General features: G+C 40.3%; 1 long non-coding RNA gene across 1 annotated transcript; it reads left to right on the top strand.

The window, feature by feature from the left end:
* The first annotated feature begins 6,533 nt into the window (after positions 1-6,533).
* Positions 6,534-10,066, top strand: LOC133155831 (uncharacterized). Its single transcript, XR_009714738.1, has 3 exons — positions 6,534-8,176; positions 8,261-8,792; positions 9,157-10,066. It is a non-coding gene; the product is annotated as an uncharacterized LOC133155831 (long non-coding RNA).
* The last annotated feature ends 236 nt before the right edge of the window (positions 10,067-10,302 follow it).

Genomic DNA, 10,302 nt, shown 5'->3' with positions numbered 1-10,302 from the left:
CCAAATATGCGTGCAAGCACTCGCACACAATCAAGCTCAGCGCACGCAAACAAAGTCAGTCTGACAAATTGAGTTTTGGTTTTCGTGGCCACATACAAATAACAGTTTCAATCCCAACGTGTGAATATCAACAACTTAATTTTGCTTTCATTTATCTTTTTAGGATGCCGCCACCACTTATGATGGCAAAGGGCAAAACGTGATCGTCTCCATCCATCGCTTATCATTTCCAAGCACTCAACAAATGATTGTTTTTCACTTTCATAAACAGAATTATGATCTATTTCCTAGTGTTGCCCTTTCTTTGTTTTTCAGAGTGCTTCTTTTGCTTGAATTCCCAGTGCTTATAACCACCTGGTGCGGCAAATAAACACCATTTGTGGTTATCTATTTATTGCACGCACCAGATAAGTAAAAGATGAAGGCTTTTAATAAAGAAGAGAAGGCGTGCCGACAGCTACAGTGACTCACATAGCCAGTGAAGCAAAACTGAGTGTACAATGAAATGTGTTTGGAGATGTGATGGAAGCAAACAAGGCGCATTTTGTGCCTGGAGAATTACAGACATTAGGACTAAATTTAATCAATAATGACGGGTGGTGGATTTAGAGAATGTGGACAAAAACAAAAATCTGGGGGGGAAAAAAACCCCACAAATCATATCTGGATCCTTTGAAACTCTTTCAAACTGTGCTCCCGTGATTCAATCTATCAAATGATTTCTCTTTATCTGCTTAACCGCCACTTCATCCCTCTCCTCGCTGTCGGCAAAATCACAGACACGATAGATCACGCGAGCGTTTAAGATGGGATTAAGTCGTTAAGGGATTTATCCTTGTTTTTTCCCCTAATTTTCTTAACTCATTTTCCTTTTCGATCCATGGCTGCGTCTAAGTACTTATCAAGTTTGTCTTCTTTGTTGTCCAGCTGTGCACTTGTCTTTGCGTGTCAAAACTAGAGCATTTTTGTCACTTTGCGTGCGCGCCTGAGCACCACTTTAGGATTTTTTTTCTTTGTCCTTTTCGCCTTTCTGCGTGTAACGGTGGGTGTGTGCTTGGATGGCAGGGCGCATGTGCGGTCTTAGATGTGCATGTATGTGTGATCGAGATGGCACTTCGTGACAGCGGCTTTGTTGATTTTTGCAACGATAAAGACCCCCTGTGGTGCTCAGTGTAGCGAGAGCCAACACTGAGATTCCACTCATCTGGATCCCACAGCACAATCCACATCATATGACATGTGTGAGTGTCTCTTCTCTATTTGCAACAAGATGGGATGTAAAGGGTAGGGTGCAGTAAGTTATAGTATTGATGAGTGAGTTAACTGACTGCCGCTTGCTGCAATGAGGAAGAAAGTGCAAACTTCGGTAAGTACAGAGAAAAAAGAAGGGTTCAAGAGAATCAGAGGTCTACAGTACACTTGTGCAACCTCAATGTGACGCTAATGGTGAATGTTAGGATTGTAGCTTGAACACAGTGAGCAAGCAAAAAATAAAAAAATATATACTGGTAGCAAGTTCTAAAAAAAGACCTTTTCCAAAATAAGTTCAGTCCCTACTCAAACTAATAACGTTCAATGTTTCCAGAAACGAGATTTGATTCCGCTCCTCAAATAAAGACTGACAAATGAACAATAGTTCAATAAAATAAACAATAAACTCTCCAATGGTTTTGCTGTTTGACTGCAGCTTTGCACCGCAGACTGTTTGTAGACAGGCGGGGTAAAGGCAGGACAGCAGGGCAGCCAGTTTAAAAAAAAAAAAAGAGGTAGAGAGCGAAGGGGAGAGTCTGTTACATTAATCAGAGTTAACAGACAGCACATGTGCTTCCGTTAGCCCCACTCGAGCACGCATCACAACACACGGATCGGCACGACATGGCATGGCACAGTCAGCCAAGAGAGGCCAGAGGAGGTAACACTGGCTCAACTGTGCGTGCCTGCTTGTCTCTGCACGTTCTCTTTCTCTGCCGCTGTCCAATTTGTGCAGGAGCCCATACGCTTCTTAAAAGTGATCCTGCTTTTGTGACCTTCATTTCCAGCCGCAGCCAGTTGGAATTAGACGTCATTATATCTGACTAGATGGCAACCGGCGAGGCATCGCAAACAACAGCCCTCATTTGACTTGAGCTCTAGAACGAGAAGAAAACAAATGCTCTCACGAGCAGTCTTTTTAGTTTGTGGTGGATCTAATCTGCAAGAAAACTTTCAAGTTTATTGAAAGGTCTCTCTAGGATAGCACAGCGCTTGACACCATCAGTCCTACTCAGAGGCCTTTTTGTGTGGTGTGGAGCTGGAATGTTCTTTCTTTACTTGTTCTCATCACTTCAGCATTCTGAAATAGTTACACAGCCACACACACACGCACACACACACACGCACGCACGCACGCACACATAAATAATTCTAAAGTAAAACTAAATAAAAGGTACATCTTTGTGTGGACCTTTTTAATCAGAACAAGTATATTTCAATATCTACCTACTTACCGACCTACCTAATGACCGACCTACCTACCTACCCTACCGAAAATGAATGGAAGATCTAGGAGACAAATATAGAACACATGAGAGGCTATATTTCTCTTCTCAACACTCACTCACTTTTACTGCAGCCAATTAATCGAAGCTTCCCAACGATATCTTTCAACTGCACTACTCTTTGTAGGCGAATGAAAAATCATTAGATCCGTATAATTGGAGTCAGACAACAAAAACAAGATTGTCAAAGCTGCTCGCATAATTTAGATTCAACTTTATTTTGTTGGAAAGCATACAAATTGTAGATCGTCAAATGCTGCATTGTTTTCAAACATTTAACGAGAAGCCTGTTTTTGTTTTACTTTACATATTTCACATACAAATGACACACATGTGGGAAAGCAACTGCCATTGACCTCGAAATGACCTGTGCATTATAATGTAATATCGTCACTTTAGCAGGCCCCAGACAACACCCGTGCCAATATTGCACAGTAATCCCCATTCGGTCTTTCAGTCATTACTGCAGATTATCATTCACCTGATGAAACAACCCCCCCCACCCATCTCCCTCAAATAATCTGTCTCTGCCCCTCATTTTAGAAAAGAGGCAGGAAACATGGAGGAGGAACTGTAGAAGGAGAAAGGAAACAACTCCCATTAATACTGACTCGAGTAAAGAGACAACACATCTGGCAGCCTCACCCAGTGAGTGGACTGCTGAGGTTTTACTGAGGAGGAGGATCATAAAAAAGGGAGGAGTGTGTCTGGCTAGAAGCCATCCATTATTGAAGGAGGCGAGAAGTGAGGGAGTGAGAGTGAGAGTAAAATGAGTAGTGCTCAATGGGACATGTGGTCTCTCTTGGAAGACTTTGCCATGCTCCAATTCAAAATGAATTCATGGAGGGAGGGAGAAGGAGGTGAAAAGTGGTTTTGCCCCCACTGTTGGGTAGTCAGAAGTTTGGAAGAACAAATGACTCCTCCCAACAGATTCTCATCTTCCTTCCTTATAATGAATAAGAATGGTGGATTTGTATATGTAAACGAAACACTCAACACTGGTCTCTTACAGAGAAATAACCGAGCAAACAAAGTTGTTGCAAACAAAGACTGTCAAGAACGTAACTCTTGTCTAGTCAATGGCATTCCAAAGAACACATTCTATTGCGCATACAACACAAGGTTGCCCGTATGAAATGTATGTGAAATAGATAGATAGATAGATAGATAGATAGATAGATAGATAGATAGATAGATAGATAGATAGATAGATAGATAGATAGATAGATAGATAGATAGATAGATAGATAGATAGATAGATAGATAGATAGATAGATAGATAGATAGATAGATAGATAGATAGATAGATAGATAGATAGATAGATAGATAGATAGATAGATAGATAGATAGATAGATAGATAGATAGATAGATAGATAGATAGATAGATAGATAGATAGATAGATAGATAGATAGATAGATAGATAGATAGATAGATAGATAGATAGATAGATAGATAGATAGATAGATAGATAGATAGATAGATAGATAGATAGATAGATAGATAGATAGATAGATAGATAGATAGATAGATAGATAGATAGATAGATAGATAGATAGATAGATAGATAGATAGATAGATAGATAGATAGATAGATAGATAGATAGATAGATAGATAGATAGATAGATAGATAGATAGATAGATAGATAGATAGATAGATAGATAGATAGATAGATAGATAGATAGATAGATAGATAGATAGATAGATAGATAGATAGATAGATAGATAGATAGATAGATAGATAGATAGATAGATAGATAGATAGATAGATAGATAGATAGATAGATAGATAGATAGATAGATAGATAGATAGATAGATAGATAGATAGATAGATAGATAGATAGATAGATAGATAGATAGATAGATAGATAGATAGATAAATAAATAAATAAAGTTCATGTAATTTATCCGATTCCAGATTCTGTAGACATTTATTTTGTTGAATTAATTTTGCTCTTCGGTTACAATTAATTGAGAATGACTTGTGATGTTTTAATTCCAAGGAGAGGATTCTACTATTTGTATTCTGGGGCAGTGGGAATGATTAAATAGTGATTGAAATGGCAATGAATGAATCAATGTATGAAATAAGGAATAAAAGATCAAACTATTTCTGATAAAAGAAAGAAAACCCTCGAAATTTGGATATACTGAAGATTGACAACAACTAAAGCAGTGAGTGAATATGTTATGAATTTACTGGCAAACATATTGCAGCATCTCTTTACTAATGAATAAAATTAAAGGATGTGAATACATGCTGTGGCGTACTGTAGATTTTGAGCATGTGTAAAGAAAAGTGCATGGAAACACAGGCAATTTAAAGGCATTGTCTCAATTGTCCTCTTGGATTTGTCATGCGCATGTTTGCTGTGATGTGAGCAAACAGGAGTAATAACTGTCTGAAAAAGGAAAGAGCTAAGTACACAAAAGCGACTGCATGCCTGTCTATTTATGTGACACTGGCGAAAAGCGTCTCAGTGTGGAAAACCCTTCATTTTTGCACACAGCAGGATGCCCTTTATTCTCTTCCATTTTGCTCTCCACATGCTCACCAATCATCCTTAAAGTATACGTCTTGTCCCGTTACATTGTGTCTACTCGAACACGCACACACACACATACACACACAGCAAACATTAAAAGAGGTAGGCGTAATGCCCCTCTTGTCCCTCCTCTGTTAGTTCTAGCCCGACTACCCTCTGACTGTATTTCCCTCTCAGCTGGAGGTGGACGTCTTGTTCTGTTACGCTACTGTGTGTGTTTCAGGTCCTCTGTGGCACTTGACAGGAGAATGGGGGTAGTATCAGCACCTGGCGCAGAACAAGAGGTTCTCAGGCGCTGTGCTGTGCTGCTGAAAACAACTAATCCCTCAGCTACAATTACACTGGAACACTATGCTAACAAGGTGGGAGCATATCAAAGTTGAATATTCACTATGATAAGAGCAAACTCACCTTGCTTCGAATTTTGAAGGAGGTACTTTATACCATGAGGAGATCAATAGTAAAAATACAACTTGCATCACTTGGTTGAAGTTTTGACGCAATACAATAAGAGAACACTGTGGATCATATCAACACTTTTGTATGGAAATCTGCTACACAGCCCGTACAAATATCCTTTACATAATGATACCGTTTTTTTAATGCACTGCCGGAAGGATCAAAGGTTATAGCAATGATGGTTTTTGGCCTTGTTGCCTACATGCAGAGATTTCTCCAGATCCTTTGAATCTTTTGATGACCTTATGGATTGTAGAAATCCCTAAATGCCACGCAAATATATCTTGGGAAATGTTCCGAAACCTTTGCACCATTTGTTCACACAGTTGTTGACCAAGTGGTGAACCTCAACCCATGCTTGATTGTGAACAACCTTTTGGGTATATTCCATTTCTATCCTTTTACATGATGCAGCCTGTTAAAAGAACCAACTATATGTTCTAAATTGCCTTTTATGGCAACGGTCCTGCCTATAATTCGCTTCCATAGGTAGAATCAGAACCCTAAGACGAAGGGGATGTGGGAGGAAACCGAAGTTCCCGAAGGAAACCCATGCAAGCACAGGGAGAACATGTAAACTCCACACAGGGAGGGCGGGCCGTGGAATCGAACCCGCACCCTCCGAACTGTGAGGCAGACGTGCTAACCAATGTGTCACCGAGCTGCCCGCTTTGGCATTTTACCAGATTTTGCAAGATCAGGCTTAGTATGAGCTGTTCACACATCATAGAACACTGGATGAAGCGTAGTGACCCGAAAGGGTCAATACTGGATTGATGGGAGAGACACAATAAATGCCAGGGTCACAGGTTAGTTGGTGCAGATACTTGCTGGTCAACACCAACCTATTGGTTTCCTTTTGGCCCAATTTTGGAAATATCATGGAAAGTTGTGCTACACATGATGGCGGAAGTGATTGGAGAACAGGGGATATACTGCTTTGAACTATGCTTTTTGTGTGTGTGTGTGTGTCCATCTCAGCAGCCCACCATTAACCCTTGGTGCCAGTGATCTCCCAGCACACCGGGATTAACAGCACTTAAATGGGCCTGTTAGTACGCCGCCTCGTCTTTGCCTCCCACACCAACTAGCGCATGTGGAGCTGCCCACAGCTTTACACTCGCCTCGCACACTGGCTCTGTTGTTTTTGTTCTCCATCCATACCCCCCCAGGCGAGCCACCCTAAACCTCCTCCAATAAATGATGTTGAAGTATTCTTAGTAGAGGTTTATCTGAGAACATTCTCTATTTTGTTTTGACCTGTCGGAATCCAAGGCAAGTGAAGAATAGAGATGAACGGGGGTTGGCTTGGGGGGCAAATTTGATTGCTTTTGCTCTTTGCGTGATGATCACATGCCCCTTGTGACGCTTAACAAACAGACCACCGCAGAGCGAAAGATGTCCATCTCAAAAATCAATAAATAACCGAGTTCCATCCGAGTTAGCTCACTGTGAGATAAAAGGATGGTGAGACCTTGTGGGAGGAGGGTAGTGGGGACAGTCCTTGTATGGGCACATAATGAATAACGTTGGCATCCGTTGTTCACCATCCATCAAAAGGACACAATGCAAAATTAGAGAAACTTCAAGAAAAAGACAAAAGAAGTTGGAGGGGAAAAACAAAGTTGACTTAGGAGAGCTATAAATAATAGAGATGCACGATAATGTTTTTTTTTGGTCCACTGATATGATAACCGATACCCTCCTGCTTCTCCAAACTGATATCACTGACCAATATTTTTGTTTTAAAACTACACACTATAGTTGTATCGATAATATATATAGTTTTGGGGATATTTCATACGCTCATTTACTTGGCACAGATGACATGAGCAAAGACATAAAACTCAAACACTGCAGGTAGAATAATTTTAAAATCATGTCACGGTACCAAAAATGTTAAGAGTGAGGGTGATTTTTTTCCCCCACACAATCTCCTGGGGTAGTAGCTCTTGTTCTTCCTGTGTCGAAGCTGTGACATAAACGGCAGGCACTAATTCATATTCTTAGCATATGGTGCATCATACGGGGGACATGGGAATGCCACCTGACATTGACAAGGATATAAAGCAACACACCATCATTGCCCTTTAACGTCTGCCTACTCTATCTTAAAACAGATGGGTGCATAAACCTGACAGCATTGACTTATTGTCTTGTGTACCAGTGCAGCATAAGGAAGGAAATAAAGTGAAACAGATTCAGTGAGTAATTGTATGTGTTGGTTTTCATCGTTGTGTTGCTTCAGTTATGTTGTGTTCAAAGGTAGTCACAAAGAATGTGTGCTGTTAAATGGATGTCACCTCTGTCTATCTATCTAGCAAAGTTTGTTTGTTTGTATGTGTACAAAAAAGAAAAACCCTTCAAACAAAAATATAGTTCCAAACCATGACTCTGGAATGACTGCCTACCTCTTTTATCTAATGGGGCCATGGGTGGATGGGAGAACAATGAGGATATATCAAAAACATCCCTACCTTCGTCTCCTCCTGTGCCTCCATGCAGATCTCATTGTCTCCTGGAAACAAGCAGAGAGGTAGAAATAGCAACAATGTAAACCATTCAGTCGAAAACAAAAAGTGGCTTCTTTGTCAACACATCAAAGAAGAAAGCCAACTCTGAGGTAGCCAGGTAGGTATTCTCTGTGTCTATATATAGTTGGCCTTATCTTTATTGTACTTCCTGGAGTAACTGATCAAAATAACATTTTATTAGTCTGTCAATCAAGCAAATGATCACAGGGGAACCACCAGCCATCATTGTTAAGAGAAGACTCAGAAGAAGAGAAGAAAAAATATAGCACCGGTAGGTCAACTAGATTCAAAGTGACAAGACACCAACACCACTATGTGATTAGTCACTTTTATCAGACTGTTTTGTAGCTTTGTTGTGATTAACCTTTAACTTTTGCGTCATTGGGGGGGGAAAGAAATCATAAAAATGAGACAAAAAGCTCATTGTACCTTTGTTAACTGTCATCAAGTATTAAGAAAGTATTAATATTACAACGGTATGAAAGAGTGTTACTTAAAACATTGCCTGGACTTTATTACAGGTTTTATGATGGTGACGGTTGGAGACTTTTTTTTAGTTCTATTATTTCCTGTAGAAAATAATTGTTATGAAATCTAAACAAACACGTTTGACCTTTGAAGCTGTACACTCACGTCCTAGGATTGGAGTCTTCAGATGCCGTGTCCTCCGCCCTATTGGCTCAAAATATCAAGTAAACTTTTCAGGATTTAAGGTGGGTGTTAAACTGATTAATAGCTCTTATCCTAGGAGGTTAATGTAAGGCTAAATCCCTTAGCGTGATGTGCACCATATTAAACCTATTTGATGGACACACTGTTCGATAGGTTAATCAATCAAGTTTATGGTATTAAGCCTATAGACTGTACATGATGGTGATTTCCTCTGATTAGCAGCCATACTGTAATGACTTTGCCAAATAGTGTTTACTCAGTTAATCGCCTGCATTGTATAGGTTGAAGATGTTATACTGCATCAGTCAGAAGACGTGGAAGCGAATGCAGGAGAATTGTGTGAGAAGAGCAGTAATACAAGTCTAACCCAGCTTCTGTTTGGTATGTGTCTGTGCACGCTTTCAGGGCACACCATTAGTGAAGGGAAAGCATCACGCCAAGCCAACACTTGACCCCACATTAAAGACCTCTGGCTAACTTGGGTCCAGCGATCATTCCTATCAGATGGTCCTCCGTGCGCGACTGCATGCCAGACATGAAATGCCCTCTCAGGCCATCAGAGGGAAATGGAGTGAGAGGACACGCAGGAGACAAGCACACAGAGATAATAAGACTAAGACATCTCGCAGACACGGCAAGGTTTTATTTGAATTCAAAAGTTTGTCATGTTAACAGCCACGTGTGCTTTTGCACTCACACACAAAGTCAGCCCAATCAAAAAGCAGGCTTCATGCACACGCACACTAATAGCTCGAATGCCCCCCTACTGTCTCCGGGCTCTACGTTTAAACAGAGATCCTCAATCAGCGGCTCACACAGCACGGATAAATTAGTAACGCTCTGTGACAACGTTAAGCAGGCCTATCCCTTTAGATGGACGTGGATATAAAAAGCCTGATTTCGCATGACAGCTATCCCCCCGTGACATTTTGTCTGTTTTAGCCCTGATTGAACTATTAATCACTCTAATGTGAGAGATGGCAAGCTGTTTATGAATTCCTCTATTCTGCATGGGCCGCATGCCCGAGTCATTACAGTGGAGCACACAAAGGCGCACCATAGAGTGTGAGCGCAACAGAATAACCTGTGCGGAACAAACAGAATTTGGATGCAACAGCTTCAGGACACAAACTAGTTTTGGCAAAAAAAAAAAAAAAAAAAGTGTTGACACAAAGTGTAAATATCCTGTTCTTGCCACTTCAATGTTGTTAGTCACCTGAATATTGTTAGTCACTTGATTGTTGTAGAGAGACCGAGATCAACCAGAGTCATATTCCTTGTTTGGCATGCACAAACTTGGCAAATAAAGCTGATTCTGATGCCTCTTTTATGGAAATACCCTTTTTAAAAATTGGTCGTAAAGGAAATTACTTCACGATGAACATGAATGAGAACATTCAGCACAAACATGCACACGCTGGGACCATCCATATGGAATTAATTGTCAAATCAATCATTTATGTCTTGAGCATGAGGGATTATCAAATTTCAAATACCCTACATCTTTCAGTAATATATTATTGTACCCTATAGTGCATTCAAAATGGCTGG

The sequence above is a fragment of the Syngnathus typhle genome, linkage group LG6 (genome assembly GCF_033458585.1).
Source record: "Syngnathus typhle isolate RoL2023-S1 ecotype Sweden linkage group LG6, RoL_Styp_1.0, whole genome shotgun sequence".
Taxonomy (NCBI): domain Eukaryota; kingdom Metazoa; phylum Chordata; class Actinopteri; order Syngnathiformes; family Syngnathidae; genus Syngnathus; species Syngnathus typhle.
Note: the sequence above shows the minus strand (reverse complement) of the source record. Positions and strands in the feature narration are given on the sequence as shown.